The following is a 15,342-nucleotide window of genomic DNA, read 5'->3' as shown; positions in this document are numbered from 1 at the left end:
ATGAGCGAAGGCATTTTCGCATTGATCCCCTTGCCAGCACTCTGATGCAGTCATGCTGTTTGGTGCCATATCCTCCTATAGGCCCATCTCATGTCGTGTTGGCCAATGCTTCGCCTCCCGTCGTCATCACCGAGATAAGAGGTAGAATGGCTTTGGAGCTCCTTACGAGGCATGCTTAGCTGTTTTTCAACGGAGTCTAGTCGTGCTCGAGCGCAGAAAAGTCAGGTTCTGCATCGTCGTCTTCTGCTTATCGGGACCATCTCAGCCATTATCCCAATTCCCATGGCGTCACAGACGGCGTCAACTGGCTCCATTGGAAGTGAAAATTAGCCAATGGTGATTTACCGCGCCAACTTTTCTGGGATAAGGCAACGTCTATCTTGGATAGTGTTAACGTCCTTTAGTGCTCTTCCTTACGCTTCCAACTAATGTGGCATATACTGTCTTGAGTTGAAATAGGAGTGGTCCCAATCGATGTATCAATGTCCAAAGTTTCTCGAAGCGTATCTTTGGTCGCTACGAGGCCATCCCGGATAAACATTCCAAGAGATGTCGTAGTACGAAGCAGTTTTCTTCAGAATTTTCGTTTTGTTTGGCACGTAAAGTCTCGAAAAAACCGTGACTTCTTGACTCAACGTGTCGTTCCGCAAATTTCCACTTCGGTCGCCCAGTACCTGTCGATGTGTTACAATCAGCAGGGAGACTTCCCCTTGTCACAGATTTCTCGCCTTGTTCGGAAAGCCAGCTTTCGGATTCGTGACCCTCAACACTCCCTAGGATAGCGCTAAGCAATCTCCTTCAGTCGACTTGTCTTGTCCACGGTCCGCTCAGAGCAGTTAAATCGCACGTAGAACTGGTGCGGCATGACAGCGTTGGACATCAGGATCAAATTGGGTGCCGTTTTCCTTAGCGACGAGTGCCGAAGAGCAACGATACGCTGCAGCTGGAGATGGCTTATCCCCGAGGGTAACTGTGGTTACTCGTAAACTCGGATTCGGATTCCTCCCTGTCGTATCACGCCGAAATATAGAGGTGAACCTAGCGTCATCTAGGGTGTGCGACTTTCACAGGCTTGGAACATCTTGCTAATTCGGCGTCCCCCAACGTCATATTCTGCTAACACGTAGTGCCACCTGAATAGATTTGAGTTCATGTTGCTTCCTTTAGCGAGTAGTCGTTGGAGATGAGTGGTCCTTTGGTAGTTGCCTTTCCATCATAACAACACGAACTGGTGTGTCTGTGAGTCTTAAGTTAACCGAAGTGCTGGAAGAAACCACATTTTGCCGGAACTATCTTTGGCCGCGTGGCCATCTTGCATCTGCCTACAACCCGTGCTACGCCGCGTTTTGACTTGGCTCCTTCAATCTGCTGCAATAGCCTTCCATTGAGGTGGGGTTTGTTCTTAAACTGTTCTCTCAAAGTTTAAGAAACGTTTTCACAGCATAAAGTCGTGATGTGTTCGGTAAACCCGAGAAGAATGATGCATTTCCTCCACGTTAGATTCGATCTCGTAGTTCCATCTCTCAGCCTGGTTACGCTTTGTGGCATTGAGCCGTTGCTATCTGATCTTGTCGACTGTCTCTAATGGTGCACTTACTAATGTCTCGGCTCGTACCTACACGGTCGATTCCAGATTCTTCTATCTCGCGACTGGCCTTGCACCTGAGTGAAGTGTACGTGAAGCGTTGCCAAAGAACTTCACATTCGAGTATGACCACCTTGGAGCATACCATCCCAATGGACATCTGACAGCAAAAGAATCGTTGTGCTCGTGGGACCCAGGCATACGTTCATCTGCTGTTAGTACGTCTCCTGTTCTTCGATCGCCTAGCAGAATGTCGATCGTCTTGTCTGGAGCCGTTCAACGATACTGATATCATCAAGGTGAGCGGAGGCTACTGCTCGGAGTTGAGCGCTTACCGGATGATGGCGCATCCGCGCAGCAGGTCTCTTCATCTCAGTAAGACGACATCACGCCGTGGAACGCACCATCTAGGACTGCTCTGTGTACAATCCTACACCACGAAGCTTGCAGGCGGAGGGTGTCACCTCAACTTGGTGAGATGAAGTCTTGCCTCATCTGACCTGCTTAGCTGAGAGCTTTGGAACTGATTCCTTCACGTAAAAGCGATACTCTTCGGCTGCCTGTGTGCGAGTAGAATTTCGTACATCGTCTTTCTTCGTACATACGTATCTGCCATGCGCGTCCAGGCATCATGTGATCGGTTCGTTAACTCGCATTGTTGCCTTCCAGCTGCTCGAGCGTGGGGTTAGAGTGTCCTTGCTACTGCTGTCCTTGGATTCCCTGCCTATGACGTTCAGACCCTTGCTATTCGCCTGCACGCAGAAGATAGGACTTCTTATCGAAGTGACGATACGCATCTCCGGCCGTAAAATTCGGCAGACGGAGGAGAGAAGAGTTGCATAGCCGGCAAGCGTGGGTATTTGACAGTTTGTGGCAAATTGCCAGTCTACGTGCGCTTTGAACGGCCGTTTTCCCTGAGATGGCAATTATTATACCGCCACAGCGATGGCAGATATTCTAGCGTTCATGATGCTCCGATTTCGATGCACTTTGCGTGAGTGTACGGAACTTATGAGCAGCCTGTTCAAGAAGTGATTCGGATGGTCTGAGGATGCCAGTGGGCATTCGGTCGTGTAGCTAGATCGGTGCGCCTTTCTTCTGCGTACCAAAAGTTCCTTCTCACCAGCAGCGCTTTGCCCTTCTCGCGGGGACAATCGTAGAATGACTAGTCGATTTGCGATTCTGCCCAGATGTACTTGCAGGTTGGGACTGTTGGTCCTCAGCAGGATTCTTGGCCCTGCCTGCAGGGCACTACAGAGAATGCTAAACCACTTTAACGTCGAGACCTGGGTACGGACTCTGTTGGCCCGTTTGTATCAGCGACACTTCTGGAGGTATTGGAATTGCGATGCCCTCCGGCTAGTTTACAGTACGAACTTGCGTCAATAACATCTGCCATTCAGATCATTTTCAAGGCACACGGTTTCGAACTTGGGGTAGCGAAGTCCGTAGTGATTCGACAAAAGTTGTCGCATGGCCTTGATGTCCACTTTGCCCTGAAGGGTCGTAAAGGAATCCTCTGTTCTAGGTCATTAAGCAAGCACGTTCTATGAGCGGTGCGTTCGTACCATAGTCTTCGTCCAAGCATTTCCCATCTCTTGGGTATTTATGCAAGACTATTATCTGTTATCGGTTTCGGTTTCCTCTCCATCGATTCAACAAGCTGGTAAAAAAGTCAGTTTTCCTTAGAGTGCTCCTGGAAAAATCCGATTGCAAAAGTTCCTTGAAACGTCTGTAATGCCCGCAGCATCACCAAGAAGGTTCGGCAACATCTCAACTTCGCCATACGCTGTGGGGACTTATCTTCCAAGGACGAGATAGAAGGGGGTCTAGTCCTGGTACAGTGTCGAGTGACTGGCTTTGCCTGTTCGATTCCTAGAAGTTCGTAGTATCGTTGGCAATGCCACTATCCAACACCTTCGTTGATGTAGGCCCCTCGGTCAGCGATTTCATCGCTCCGCGATTTCTACAGTTCATCTCGGTGGATAAGATGTCTCTGCAGCTTAATTCACCGCACTTCAGCCTATAAATCTGCATTTACCGTTTGCAGGTCGCCAGTTGTGTGTTCTAACTCGTTCCGAGTGATTTTAAAGCTCCGTATGTGGACATGCCCAGTATTACCCTAAGAGCGCAGCGCCCCCTCTTTGAAGGAGTGGGTGACCTTTCGTTTCGAAACAGCTCTACGGGCCTTAGCCTCCTTTGGACATGAATTCAGCGCGCTGCTCTCATTAGGGACGGTTTGCCCTTTGCTGCTCGCATAATTTTTACACGGTTCGGTGGCGCCCTCTTCGGGTGGTCAAGATAAGCTGTCTGTGTTGGATGACATTTCCAAAGATTCACAACAAAGACAGTCTTAACATACGTCGGTGCGTGGCAACCATGCAGCCGTAACGTTCTCTAAACGTAGGTGTGTGTCGTATCAACGGCGTGCATAGCTCCAAGAAACGGTATTGCTAGGGTTAGAATACCGCCGTGTGTATTGACGTTAGTCACACAGCCTGGTCGGGTTACGGCGTGCAGTGTCACTCACCCACTGAGTAGGCCGAACAGGCACTAACAGTTACAGTTCATTTCTTGTCGTAATTCGGCGTTGGCGTGGTACACAGCGGATTGAATAAACTGTGACGGTGCTTACCTTTAATATTAAACACATTGATAATGAAGACGCTGTGTACTCGTGAACAGTCTGATATATATTATTCAATCGTGGAGATTCCATTGCCACGTCCACGCCGGCCATTTGCCCGTGTTTACCCAAACATAAGCGCCCCTAGCGGGCGTACCCGAAATAAAATGCGTACACGCCGTGAAATGCCGCAACACTAACCCTAACCCTAACTTATGCTAATAATGGCGTTAACATGTCATCTTTGCTGCGCGCAGGTCACGGTGAGTACAGTGAGCCTGAAGGATGAGCTGGAGTTTTTCGCCATGTGCAAAGAAGAGCACGAAGATCGTCTGCCAGTACTTCTACGCGACTCGACGTTCGCCCTGCAAGATCGTCGACAGCACATCGATGCGCTCGCGAGCGCTCGCCACCCGGAGATCGCCGTTCTGCAAGATTAACGCGCGACAAGAGCATGTTCCTCGTGAAGCGTGCTCAAGGTCAAGGTCACCGACTATCGTGCTCATCCGCGACGGCAGTTGCGTCGACTTTGTGATCGGCTTGGCGCCTCGCGACGCTCGCAGGTACCTGAGTTCACGACGGAGATGTGGAGTGGCGCATCGCACACGCTGTGGTGTCATCAACTTACAGCGGCGACCTCGCCAACCCACCTGCACCCGACTGTGACGAGGCCGACCCGATCCCACGCTTGCGTTGACCTCGCGGAGAGAACGAATCCGGCGCGTCAGGACGATGACGACAGCTCAGACGACGACTGAAGCAGCACGTCGCACCCTGGTCACTGCTGCGACTGAAGCAGCACGTCGCACCCTGGTCACTGCTGCGACTGAAGCAGCACGTCGCACCCTGGTCACTGCTGCGATTGCATAGATGCACTCACGTGTACATTTACAGACTACGAAATGGATATATCTAAACTCGTGTGAATATGTAGGGTACTACGTGTGCACACACATGCACATGTATATATATATATATATATATATATATATAGATATATAGATATATATACTAGTATATGTGTGTTCGTGAGTACCTACGGTGCATATATTCGTGTTCCTGGAGTGCTGATTTTTTATCATTGCTACCTTTATTGTATGTGTAAGTACATAATATGGTTATTGAACATAACATGCAGCCAGTGCCAGCAAAATTTTAATTGCCATTTGTAATACGTGTTAGAAAGTTGACTTCGTTTAAAATAAGTTGCCTGTGTGCATGTGGTGGATGTTAACATTATTCGGCAATGTAACATATGTAAGATAACCATATTTTACTGCTGAAATAAACCGAAAACAATGCTTACCAAATATGTTTATTCTAAGAAACGGTGTGCATTGTTCTTTGGGGCTACAATGAAAGCTTGGAGATTGGTTAATCCTTCGTTGTCATCCAGGACTTAAAATGGAAGGAGCAGTAGTAAGATATCTGTCACCAGCAGGTTTACGCTGTTTGCTCTATCGTAACCACGCCATGCCGCTGCCGTGCACGAAAACCAGGAACAGTAGCTTAAGTCGGGTAAAACTATTATAATAATAAAATAAACTCGACACTCGACCTGACATGCACATACGCAATGGCAAGCCGGTGCAACGATTATACTAATAAAATGAACACAATACTCGCGATAACAATAACTCAATGTACGTGTGCACGGTGCTCTCTCACGTCTCCTTCCTCGTCTTCTTCTCCTTCGTCTACTTCTCCTCCTTCCGTCTTCCTCTTCGTCTTGTCTGTCCCGGGACGACACACGTCCTCTCTTCTTGGTGCGATGCAAGCGCCTTGAAGAACAAACCAAGCGGAAACAGAAGAAGCTTGACACGCTCACAGGACAGCAATGCAACAGATATTAAGATAGTAACTATAGTACACGAAAAGTACATGCATTAATACAAAGGACGGAAAGACAAGGTCGACAAAATAATGGCAGACTAAGAAAAATTGAGCGACACCTTGGACAACGTAGTAGAGGAAAACAGAGAAGTTTCAGAGAGAACTCGAAGGAAAGAGACTGACGAAACGTAACATAGTAGTCTTCCGGACTTTCCGGAGCCCGAGAACATGAGGGAGACAGTCAAGTAAGATCATGACATTGAGACAGGTAAGAGACCTCAAGCAGTGCACGATCGTTGAAGCTCTGCACGTGTCAAAAAAACCTTGAAAAACAGCACAATGAAAACTGTAGTAAAGCCGGACGATACCCGCAGGAAAGGCCATGGTGGCAAGCACTGAGGGGCAGGAAGCTGGCGGATCGAGGAGAGACCCAGGGGGAGTACGACCTGATGATGCAGAAAGAGGTCAAATTGTAAAGAAGAAAGGTGTTGACTCCAACACTGATTTACCCCTCCACGCCATATAGACAACAGGGACGGGTTTTAACATATGTAAATACCGAAATTTGGCACTAAACAAAGCTAACTGTGTCAAATGTTATATACAGAATGCACGTAGTATCGTTTTAATAAACTAAATGAGCTGGAAGTGGATGATGGATGGAGCAGAAACTTTGGCAAACACAAGCGTACCTGATGGTCTACTAAAGCTAAACGACTATTCACTATTCAGGAAAGGACAGGAAGGAGGTGGAGTACCGCCTACTAATCCACGACCTAATATAAGAGCAGCACCCTGCGAGACTCTAAATACACGAAAATTTACCGAATCACACATGGTGCAATTAGCACTGGAGGTATACCTGGGCAACAGAAAAAATTTACTCATAGGGGTATGCTGATAGAACGCCATCTCAGCCTCAACGTGGAACCAATGAAAAATTTACTGGAATTATTTTTCGGAAAGTGCTAGAGAAAGCTACAGGCAATCTGTTGATAATCGGGCGACTTCAAAAATTTAAGCAGAGTGACTGTTAGGTAATTACACCGAAGAGAATAGTCCAGTTATCTGCCTGTATAATTCCTAGACCAATAACACGTACAACATGCCTATTATGCCATCCATGTGAAACGGCCAACACGCTTAGTCGATGAAAGCTAATCTACCATGCTGGACTTGGTATTTACGCAACGATGAACACACGGGTGGAAAACATTGATCACTCTAGGACCGCTAGGCAAAAGTGAATGTTTGGCTGTCTGACCATACTTCACCTATCTAGAACCAGGAAAAGGGATGAACTAGCCAAGGTTCTAAATTTTTGGAAAAAGTGATTACAAAACAGTATCACCACGAATTACTAACCGCACTAAGATGTCTAAGTTCTAAATTCCAATGACGTAGAATCACTTGGAGCGAATTTGTAAACACGAGTAATAAATTATGCAACAAACATTTGTACCAAGATATGCCCCAAGCAATAAAGGCTCAAACCACACATGGAGAAGAAAGCAGTATCAGAAGGCAGTAAAAAAAGAAACACGAACTCTCCAGAGATGTTGAGGCCTAGGTAGAAGACGTGACTATGGAAGACTATGCAAAGCAGGAGAAACATAGGCCGCGATGAGATGCGCAGGAACGCACAGGACGAGACCACTGAAATAACATTTATAGACTCCCTTTCAAGATACATTCCCAAAATTTGTTATGCCTAATACGCAACCAGCAAAAGTGAAAAGTATGGTGTAACCCAACTAAAGAGAAAGAGGATATGCTTACAAAGTTGGAAAAGATGCTGGCTTATTGCTGGCACAGACTTTGTACTATTCATTTTTATCACAAGAAGAGGAGACGGACAAGGAATACCAGTATTGACAACAAAGTTGAAAATGATCACAGTTTGACCATAAAGAACATTCGCTTTACCACGGAGAGCATCAAAAAAAGAAACTTGAATGGTCCAAACAGACAATAGTCTCCTGGGCCAGACAATAATCCACAACCAAAATTTCTCAAGAGTGCGGCAGAGGTTCTCGCTAAACCGGTGGTAAGCATATAAAGTGATGGCAATCTCTGCTAAACGATCACATTGTGGAAGCGCACTTAACTTTAATGACGCTTTTTCAACCCCTCACGCAGCACGGGTTCAGCGCAGGAAAAAGCTGCGGCTGACAAATCTTCTAGAAACGTTCGAAAGACGGACACTCAGCATTGGACTGTGGTGCTTCAAATAGACACAGTATTTTTGGAATTACCAAAAAGGCCTTCGACACGCGTTCAACACCGCCGGTCTCATAAGTAGCTAAAAGCTACGGAACCAGGGGAAACCTAATCGCATGGCTCGGAAAAGTTTCAGATTTTATTCAGTGCAGCGGAAGAATTTTCTGAGTGGAGGGCAGCGTCGACAAGTCGGGTACGCTCAAGGATCAGTCATTGGTCCCAATCCTGTTTTTTAATTATGTTAAGCGATATACCAGACCTTGTAATTGTTGAAAAATGTTTGCAGACGATACAAAAAATCTTGAATATAGCTAAAAAGAAAATATCGACAGACAATACTCTTCTGCACGACAGACCTCGATAAAATTAAAGTAAGATGGTCAGAAACCATGGCTCCTGAAATTTCGACGTGAAAAATGCCAAAAAATGCACATAAGCAGTAAAAATAACAAATAAATCTACACAATGAAAAGACAGGGACCCAAAGAAGAATTTTGAAGGAGCGAAGAGGAGGAAAAGGACAATTGGGTTTGGCTATCTAACGCACCATGAACGCTACGATTCAGTGCAATAAGGGCCTGTACAGCTACAACTTATACGGTCAATCAGGAAGTCATTCAAGTTCCTGGACCAAGAAGCTTTCTTGATATATACAAAACATTTATACGTCCACAGCCTAGAGTATGCATCCAGGCCATGTCTCCTACATTAGTAAAAGACATTGAGCCACATGGAAAAAGTCCACAAAGGGCCATTCCAAAACTAGTAATGGGTTAAAAAACGTCAAGTTACGCGAGGACCCGCTGAAGTTTTAGGATTACAATTTACATACCAGAAGACTAAGAGCGACCTAATAGATATCATAAAAATCAATGACAGGGCAATATAAACTGAAGCCAAATAACTTCTTTTGTCCAGCTTTCAACCGAACATCACATAAGAGGAAATGAATCATGAAATTATATAAAAACGGTCCAACTTCAGCGCGACAGGCAAATTTTAGGCCAGGGAGTGGGCAACCCTGGAAAAACTCCACAAAGTGCAGTCGCAGCTGCCACTAATAACGTAATTAAGGCCAAAATCGACCGATTCTGATGCGCAAGATTTAAGTGGGTGCATGATTAGGCTAGGCTTATACAACCCATTATACTAACTAACTAACTTAACTATAGGTACTTAGATTAGACAGATAACGTTAAAAGCTGATTCCTTCTCTGCTGCGTGGTTTAAATAGTGAGGGGGATATTTACGAATTAAAAGTAGAAATTGTAGGCTGCTTAGAAAGCGTGGAAACGGTTTATAGACCTAATTCGATCGTAGTTGCAGAGTTCCACATTCATGCTGAAGGGGGGCTTATGTCGGGCTTTGCCGAGCCGCGACTCCGGCTGGAAGCCAATCTGCGCAATTCACTGCGACTGCAGTGCTTAGGTCGGTTTGACTGCTGATGCGACTGCCTGCGACTGCCGCCATAGTTGCTCAGAATAGAAACAGTGGGCAACTGGACGCAACTAGTCAGCCTGATCGCTTTCCAGTTGCTCGAAATCAAGTATGCTTCCAGTCGATGTCGGCTTGCAAGCCCGACATAAGCCCCCCTTAATTGGCTATCCATGCTTATTGATATCATGATAAATAAATATAGTATTAGGAACAAGACTGCAATCGGAGATAAGAAACCTATGCCACAGGTAGCATCCTCCCCCCCCCCCCAATCTTGCGTTGTTGTTTGACTCTGGGCATTGAACACCGTTGGCACGCGCATATATCTATATATATATGCTATCGATCTAATGTGTAGTTCGGTTTAACGCGCGGTCGCTCACATCATGAACCCTACAGAGAGAGAAAAGCGAAAGCGAAGACGAAGCGAAACGTTAGAAGATTAACCGATGGTCATCAATAGATGAGAAATATATCAAAAAATTCTTGGATCCAGATCTGGATCCGGATTTCCAATACCCCAAAAATCTAATCGATTGGTTCTTGGCCCAAGACCATGCACCGCCGTCACAAGAAATGTTCATATCAAAATCCGTCGCCCGTAAACATTTTGAGATATCCTGTTGACAGACAAACCAACAAACAAACTAAACACGGGCGAAAACGAATAAACCTCCTTGGCGGAGGTAATATGTTATATCATTCAGGAGCAAGGGCACTGACTTGGAACATTGAAAAGTTTTTCAATAATAAACTGTTAGTAACACGAAATGTATTTACTACCAAGTCTTAATGCATTAAAGTTTGGTTGTAAATACAATATTTCTCTACTCTCTTTCACCTAATAGTTACTGATAGTTTACTGTAAATGCCATTGAAAATGTTCCTGTGCACCACACATTTACACCGCACAAAGCTAACTGTGCACAAACTACAAAATCTAAGCAGAGTTTTGATTAAATTACCAAGGTTTCTTTAAATAGAGACTAATATTTTTTTTTTGTGCACATGCGGCATGCAGCCGGTGTACTTGACACAGTTGTGTTTGCCGACGAGCATTGAACGGCAATTTATAGGAAAAATTATCACAGTACTGATTGATAGGAAGCGAAAGAGGGTAAGAGAAACATCAAGACTTTGTAAGCTAAAACATCTTTGTGTTGTTTACATCATTTTATATTGAAACGGCCCAATGGGCCTGTAATCAGGGGAAATGATATAAGTGTGACTCACTCAAAATATCAAAATTCAAAATTTAAATGAATTTAGCAATACATGCCTCCTTCACCTATTATTAGTCGCTCATCTGACGTAGTAAGGATGCAGCTTGTAGACCTTGCATGATTGTCCGTGCGGCGTCCGTGTGTGGCGTGCGTTGCGTCAACAGTCTGGGCAACAAATCTCTTAACTGCTCGACGTACGGTCACGATATTCGGGATGTCGGGGGATCGTGAAAAGGACTCAGGATGATTCAAATTTGGGGGTCACGTCAAAGGTCAAGATGCTTTTGTAAAAAAACGGAGGGGGGAATATTTTCCCCCTTCCACTTAAGGTATAGTAGAAATACGGAATTGCGGGCATCAAATCTTAATGACTCGACTATGCTCTTAATATTCGGTGTATAGTGTGATGGCAGGAAATCCATACACCAGTGCGAAATTGGAGGTCACAGGTCAAAGGCAGGTGGGGGAAAGGTCATATATCGAGACGATTTTCTTCAGAACAGTGGCCCTAATGGACAGAGTGAAAAGCCTTTTTGTTTTCAGCGGCTGACACTAACCATTTTATCACTTTAATTGAAAAGACCATGAAATGTGCTTTCCACTGACGTGAGAAGAGTAATGCGTCCTGATAACCTTTTGACCCCTCAAAGAGGAGGGTTAGAACAGTGGATGCATGAACTCTGTCTTCAATGATGGTCAGCAGTGTTTCTCATATTCATGGCACATCCATAATCTAGAAAGCCAATAAGCCTGGATAGCACGAACGGGTAACAGCACAGGCGTCAACGGCTCAACGGTCCTTGGATCGAATCCCATGCAATTTTTTATTATTTACTGTTTTCTGTATTTTTTCTATCTTTATTCCTTAACTATTTTTTCCAATTAATTGCAAAATATTTACATTATTTATTTACAAAAATTTAATACAACAAATTAATTTTTTACAGATTAATCTTTTTTTATTGTGTAAATACGGTGTTAGGGTTAGGGTCACAATGCACCATAAAACAGGAGTTTCAGGGCAGTAGAGCGATTTGTATCAACGCCATATGGGATTGGGGCAGGTATGCAGAATGGCAGAAGGTTGCTGAAAATTATGTGTAAGCAACTTGCGTATCGCATATCTGCGCCTTAACCAAAGGTGTCACTACGCACACTTAATTTACGATTATAACCGAGCAACAGACCTCCAGCATGAGCCCAGACGCTCTGGCGGCTCTTGTTTATTATGTAAAACACGGTTTAAAATACATCATAAGTAAGTGTTGTTCCATCGACCTTGTATCGACACCTATTTTTTAACGAAGTGCAGATGTGCACAGCTTGTAGAATCGCATGAATGTGTCGTCGTCCCGTCCGGCGTCCGTGGCCGTCAACAGTTACGGCACAAAATCTTAAACCGCGTGACTACGATTCTGATATTCGGGACAACGGGTGGTGCTGTGTGTGGGGTGGGTGGGGGGTGGGGTGTTGCGAAAAGACTGCGGGGATGTTGAATTGGCGTCCAAGGGTCAAAGGTTAAGGTGTGTCAATGGAGGGGGAATGATTTCTCGCTTAACTTAAGGTATATGGAGGAAATAAGGAATTGGCGGGACAAAATCTCAACGCTTGACGCTACGTCTTAATATTCGATGTATTACGTGTGATGGGAGATAAATCAATACACAAGCGCGAAATGGAGGATTAACAGGTCAAAGGGCAGGGGGGAAAGGTCAGATATCAAGACAATTTTCTGAGGACATGGTCTAACAGGACTGAGTGCAAAACTTTGTTTGTTTCAGCGCTGACCTAACCAATTTTTATCACTTTATGAAAGGACAAATTGTGATTCATTTGTTTATAAATTTTATTGCGATATAACAGATGGCAACCGTGTGCTACCGGCCTATAAAATAACTCATACGAAGTAAACATCTTCCAGGGGGGGGGGGGGGTGCAACATTAAACTTTGACAAAAGTTGTTTAGGGCAAGGAAACAACCATTGTCACGTGGTATATAGGCAGCTACGTTGGAATAACGTATCCCTCTCATCTTACACGTTACACCATCGGGAGCTCCGCTTTTAGGGCAAGTGCACTAAATCTGACATATTATAAGAACGTTAAATGGCGATCATTTAGGTGTAAACGCCATCAGCCCCAGCGCCACAGTTCTCAGAACTTTCACAAATCTCAAACATTATTTCATCATACCAAAATAACAGCATGATACATTATCAAGAGTATATAATGGAAGTTCTCATATATACTCTTCGTTTGCCTATAATGTATGATTGATGGTTGCTCAATTAAAACTGACTTTTCTGCACTCTCACTTTTCCACTTCCCATTTGTGTCCTGTTTTTGTGGTGAGCTACAGTGGTCATTCGACACTTTCGTTTATTTCCTGTGTCGGCGAATTTTTTTTTTTTTTTATCTAGTCGCCCGGCCGGACCAGCTACACGAGCAGCAGTCGGCCCGTCGATTTTCCTAATCCGCCACTGGCGACTGGGCGATCCGCTAGTTTCTCACGCTGTGACAGTGGCTGGAGAGGAGTCGGGTGTGCTCTGATAGGCGTGTGTTTGTTAGTGCAGAGCCTCTTCCGGGACTGTGAGTGTCTCGCGCCAACGTGCTGTGGCGGTTGGTACTTCCCGGCGGTGAATGGGTATGAAGTCACTGATGGGCATCCGAAGCCACACGATGGTGGGGGAAGAGATGTGTATCACGGTCAGGCGTGTGCGGTTACTGGAGAAATGGCACGTTGAAACTCATCAGTGTTAAGGGAGCGCTCAGACGCAGTGTTTGTCAGTGAGTGGAGGAGGCGCTTGACAAGTCTTGACCGCCCACGCTCTGTGCGGCAAGTGCTATGGGGGAAGGCAACGGAATGAGGTTCGGTGATTCATCGCCCGCCGTCAGTAGGAAAATTGTGGGTGGCCCTGCCGCAATTCGGGGCCACCAATCCGATGACAGCTTCTTCGCTGATGCCGAAAATGCACGAAGACGCGCGCAGGGCAGCCAATTAGTACCTGTGGCACCATTGGCGGCTCTCAACACGATACCAGTTGCTGTGCCGATCACCACAACCAGGTACGATTTGCCGACCACGGTAGGTAAGGAGTCAGGCGGCCGGATACATTGAATGGATAATCAGGCTGACATGGCGGCGGTTGGGAGGCGCCCTGGCTGTGAAGGCGCCATGCAGTTTGCAGGGAGAGGCAGCGTGCCCCAGTGAATCTCAGTGGATGGCAGGAGAATTGCCCGGCAGAAGAATGACACTCTGCCCGTGAGCCACATCATGGTGACACTCTGGTGGCCTGAATGCAGTGGCTGGAGTAACCCGGTCAGGAGTGATGGCAGGAATGATTGATGCGGTCCTTTGTAAGAGGCATAAACCCCGTCAAATTCCTGTGAGGTTTACTCGAAATGTGGTAATAGTCGAGTTTGTGGGGGAAGCATCACTAGGCAGCTTGGAAGCCTCTGATGAACCGGCAATCTGCACTGGTTGGGTCACTGGACGTGGCGACACGGACATCGTCCCATTGATGGACTTGATCACCTCCGTGGGCGTAATTGATGTCATAGCATGTGTGACTGGAATGTGTCACTTCTCAGTTGAGAGCTTATTTCGGGACATTTTCACGAATAGCATACTTATTTGTCAAACTTTTGTACTTTCCTGCAGGACAGGATTTTATCATACCCCAACGCTTAACGTCCCAATATGGCCGTCTAATGCTGGTAAGCAGCAATGAGCAGCAACTTCTAAAGCTGCAGCAGTATGGTGGAAGAACAATGGATCACAGATCGAAAGCTTGATAAGATGGATGAGTCTCTCATATTGCATGGTGTTGGTGGAGTTTATGTAACTATATGTAGCATTCGGGATTATTCAAGTTCACGTAGGCAATATTAACATCTCAGGCTATTAAGCGTTTTTCTGTCACGCATTGCATATCATGCTAGCATGGTATCGGATTAATATGTATTTACATGTTGTATGTAATTGTAATATATTCTAAATAAATTCAGGATGATTTAGAGGCTGTCAGACGCAGACGTTAGAACATTGAAGAAGGGCAGAAAGACAAGAAAGGAATGGTTAGCACTAGGTAGGCCACCACGGTATTTCATGTTCATGTTCCACCGTGGTTGATCTATTTTAGTTGAAGAGACAGTGCTCATCTGAGAGAGAGAGAGGGGTCGAGAGAGAAGAGAGAGAGAGAGAGAGAGGAGGAGAGAGAGAGAGAGGAGAGAGAGAGAGAGAGAGAAGAGAGAAGAGAGAGAAGAGAGACAGAGAGAGATCTAGAGACAGAGATCTAGAGACTGGAGAGACTGAAGAGAGTGAGAGACACAGAAAGAGAGACAGAGAGAGAGAGAGAGAGCGAGAGCGAGAAGGAGAGTTTTGTGTACTCATATGTCTATATATATATATGTAATTA

General features: G+C 45.6%; 1 protein-coding gene across 1 annotated transcript in view; it reads left to right on the top strand.

Moving 5' to 3' along the window:
* The window catches only part of LOC106816455 (thioredoxin domain-containing protein 9-like), a 19,257-nt gene that overhangs the window by 759 nt on the left and 3,156 nt on the right, over nucleotides 1–15,342 (top strand). The window lies entirely within an intron of this gene.

Source organism: Priapulus caudatus, unplaced genomic scaffold (genome assembly GCF_000485595.1).
Source record: "Priapulus caudatus unplaced genomic scaffold, Priapulus_caudatus-5.0.1 Scaffold1384, whole genome shotgun sequence".
Taxonomy (NCBI): Eukaryota; Metazoa; Priapulida; class Priapulimorpha; order Priapulimorphida; family Priapulidae; genus Priapulus; species Priapulus caudatus.
The sequence above is the reverse complement of the archived record's forward strand: the minus strand, read 5'-3'. Positions and strand labels throughout refer to the sequence as shown.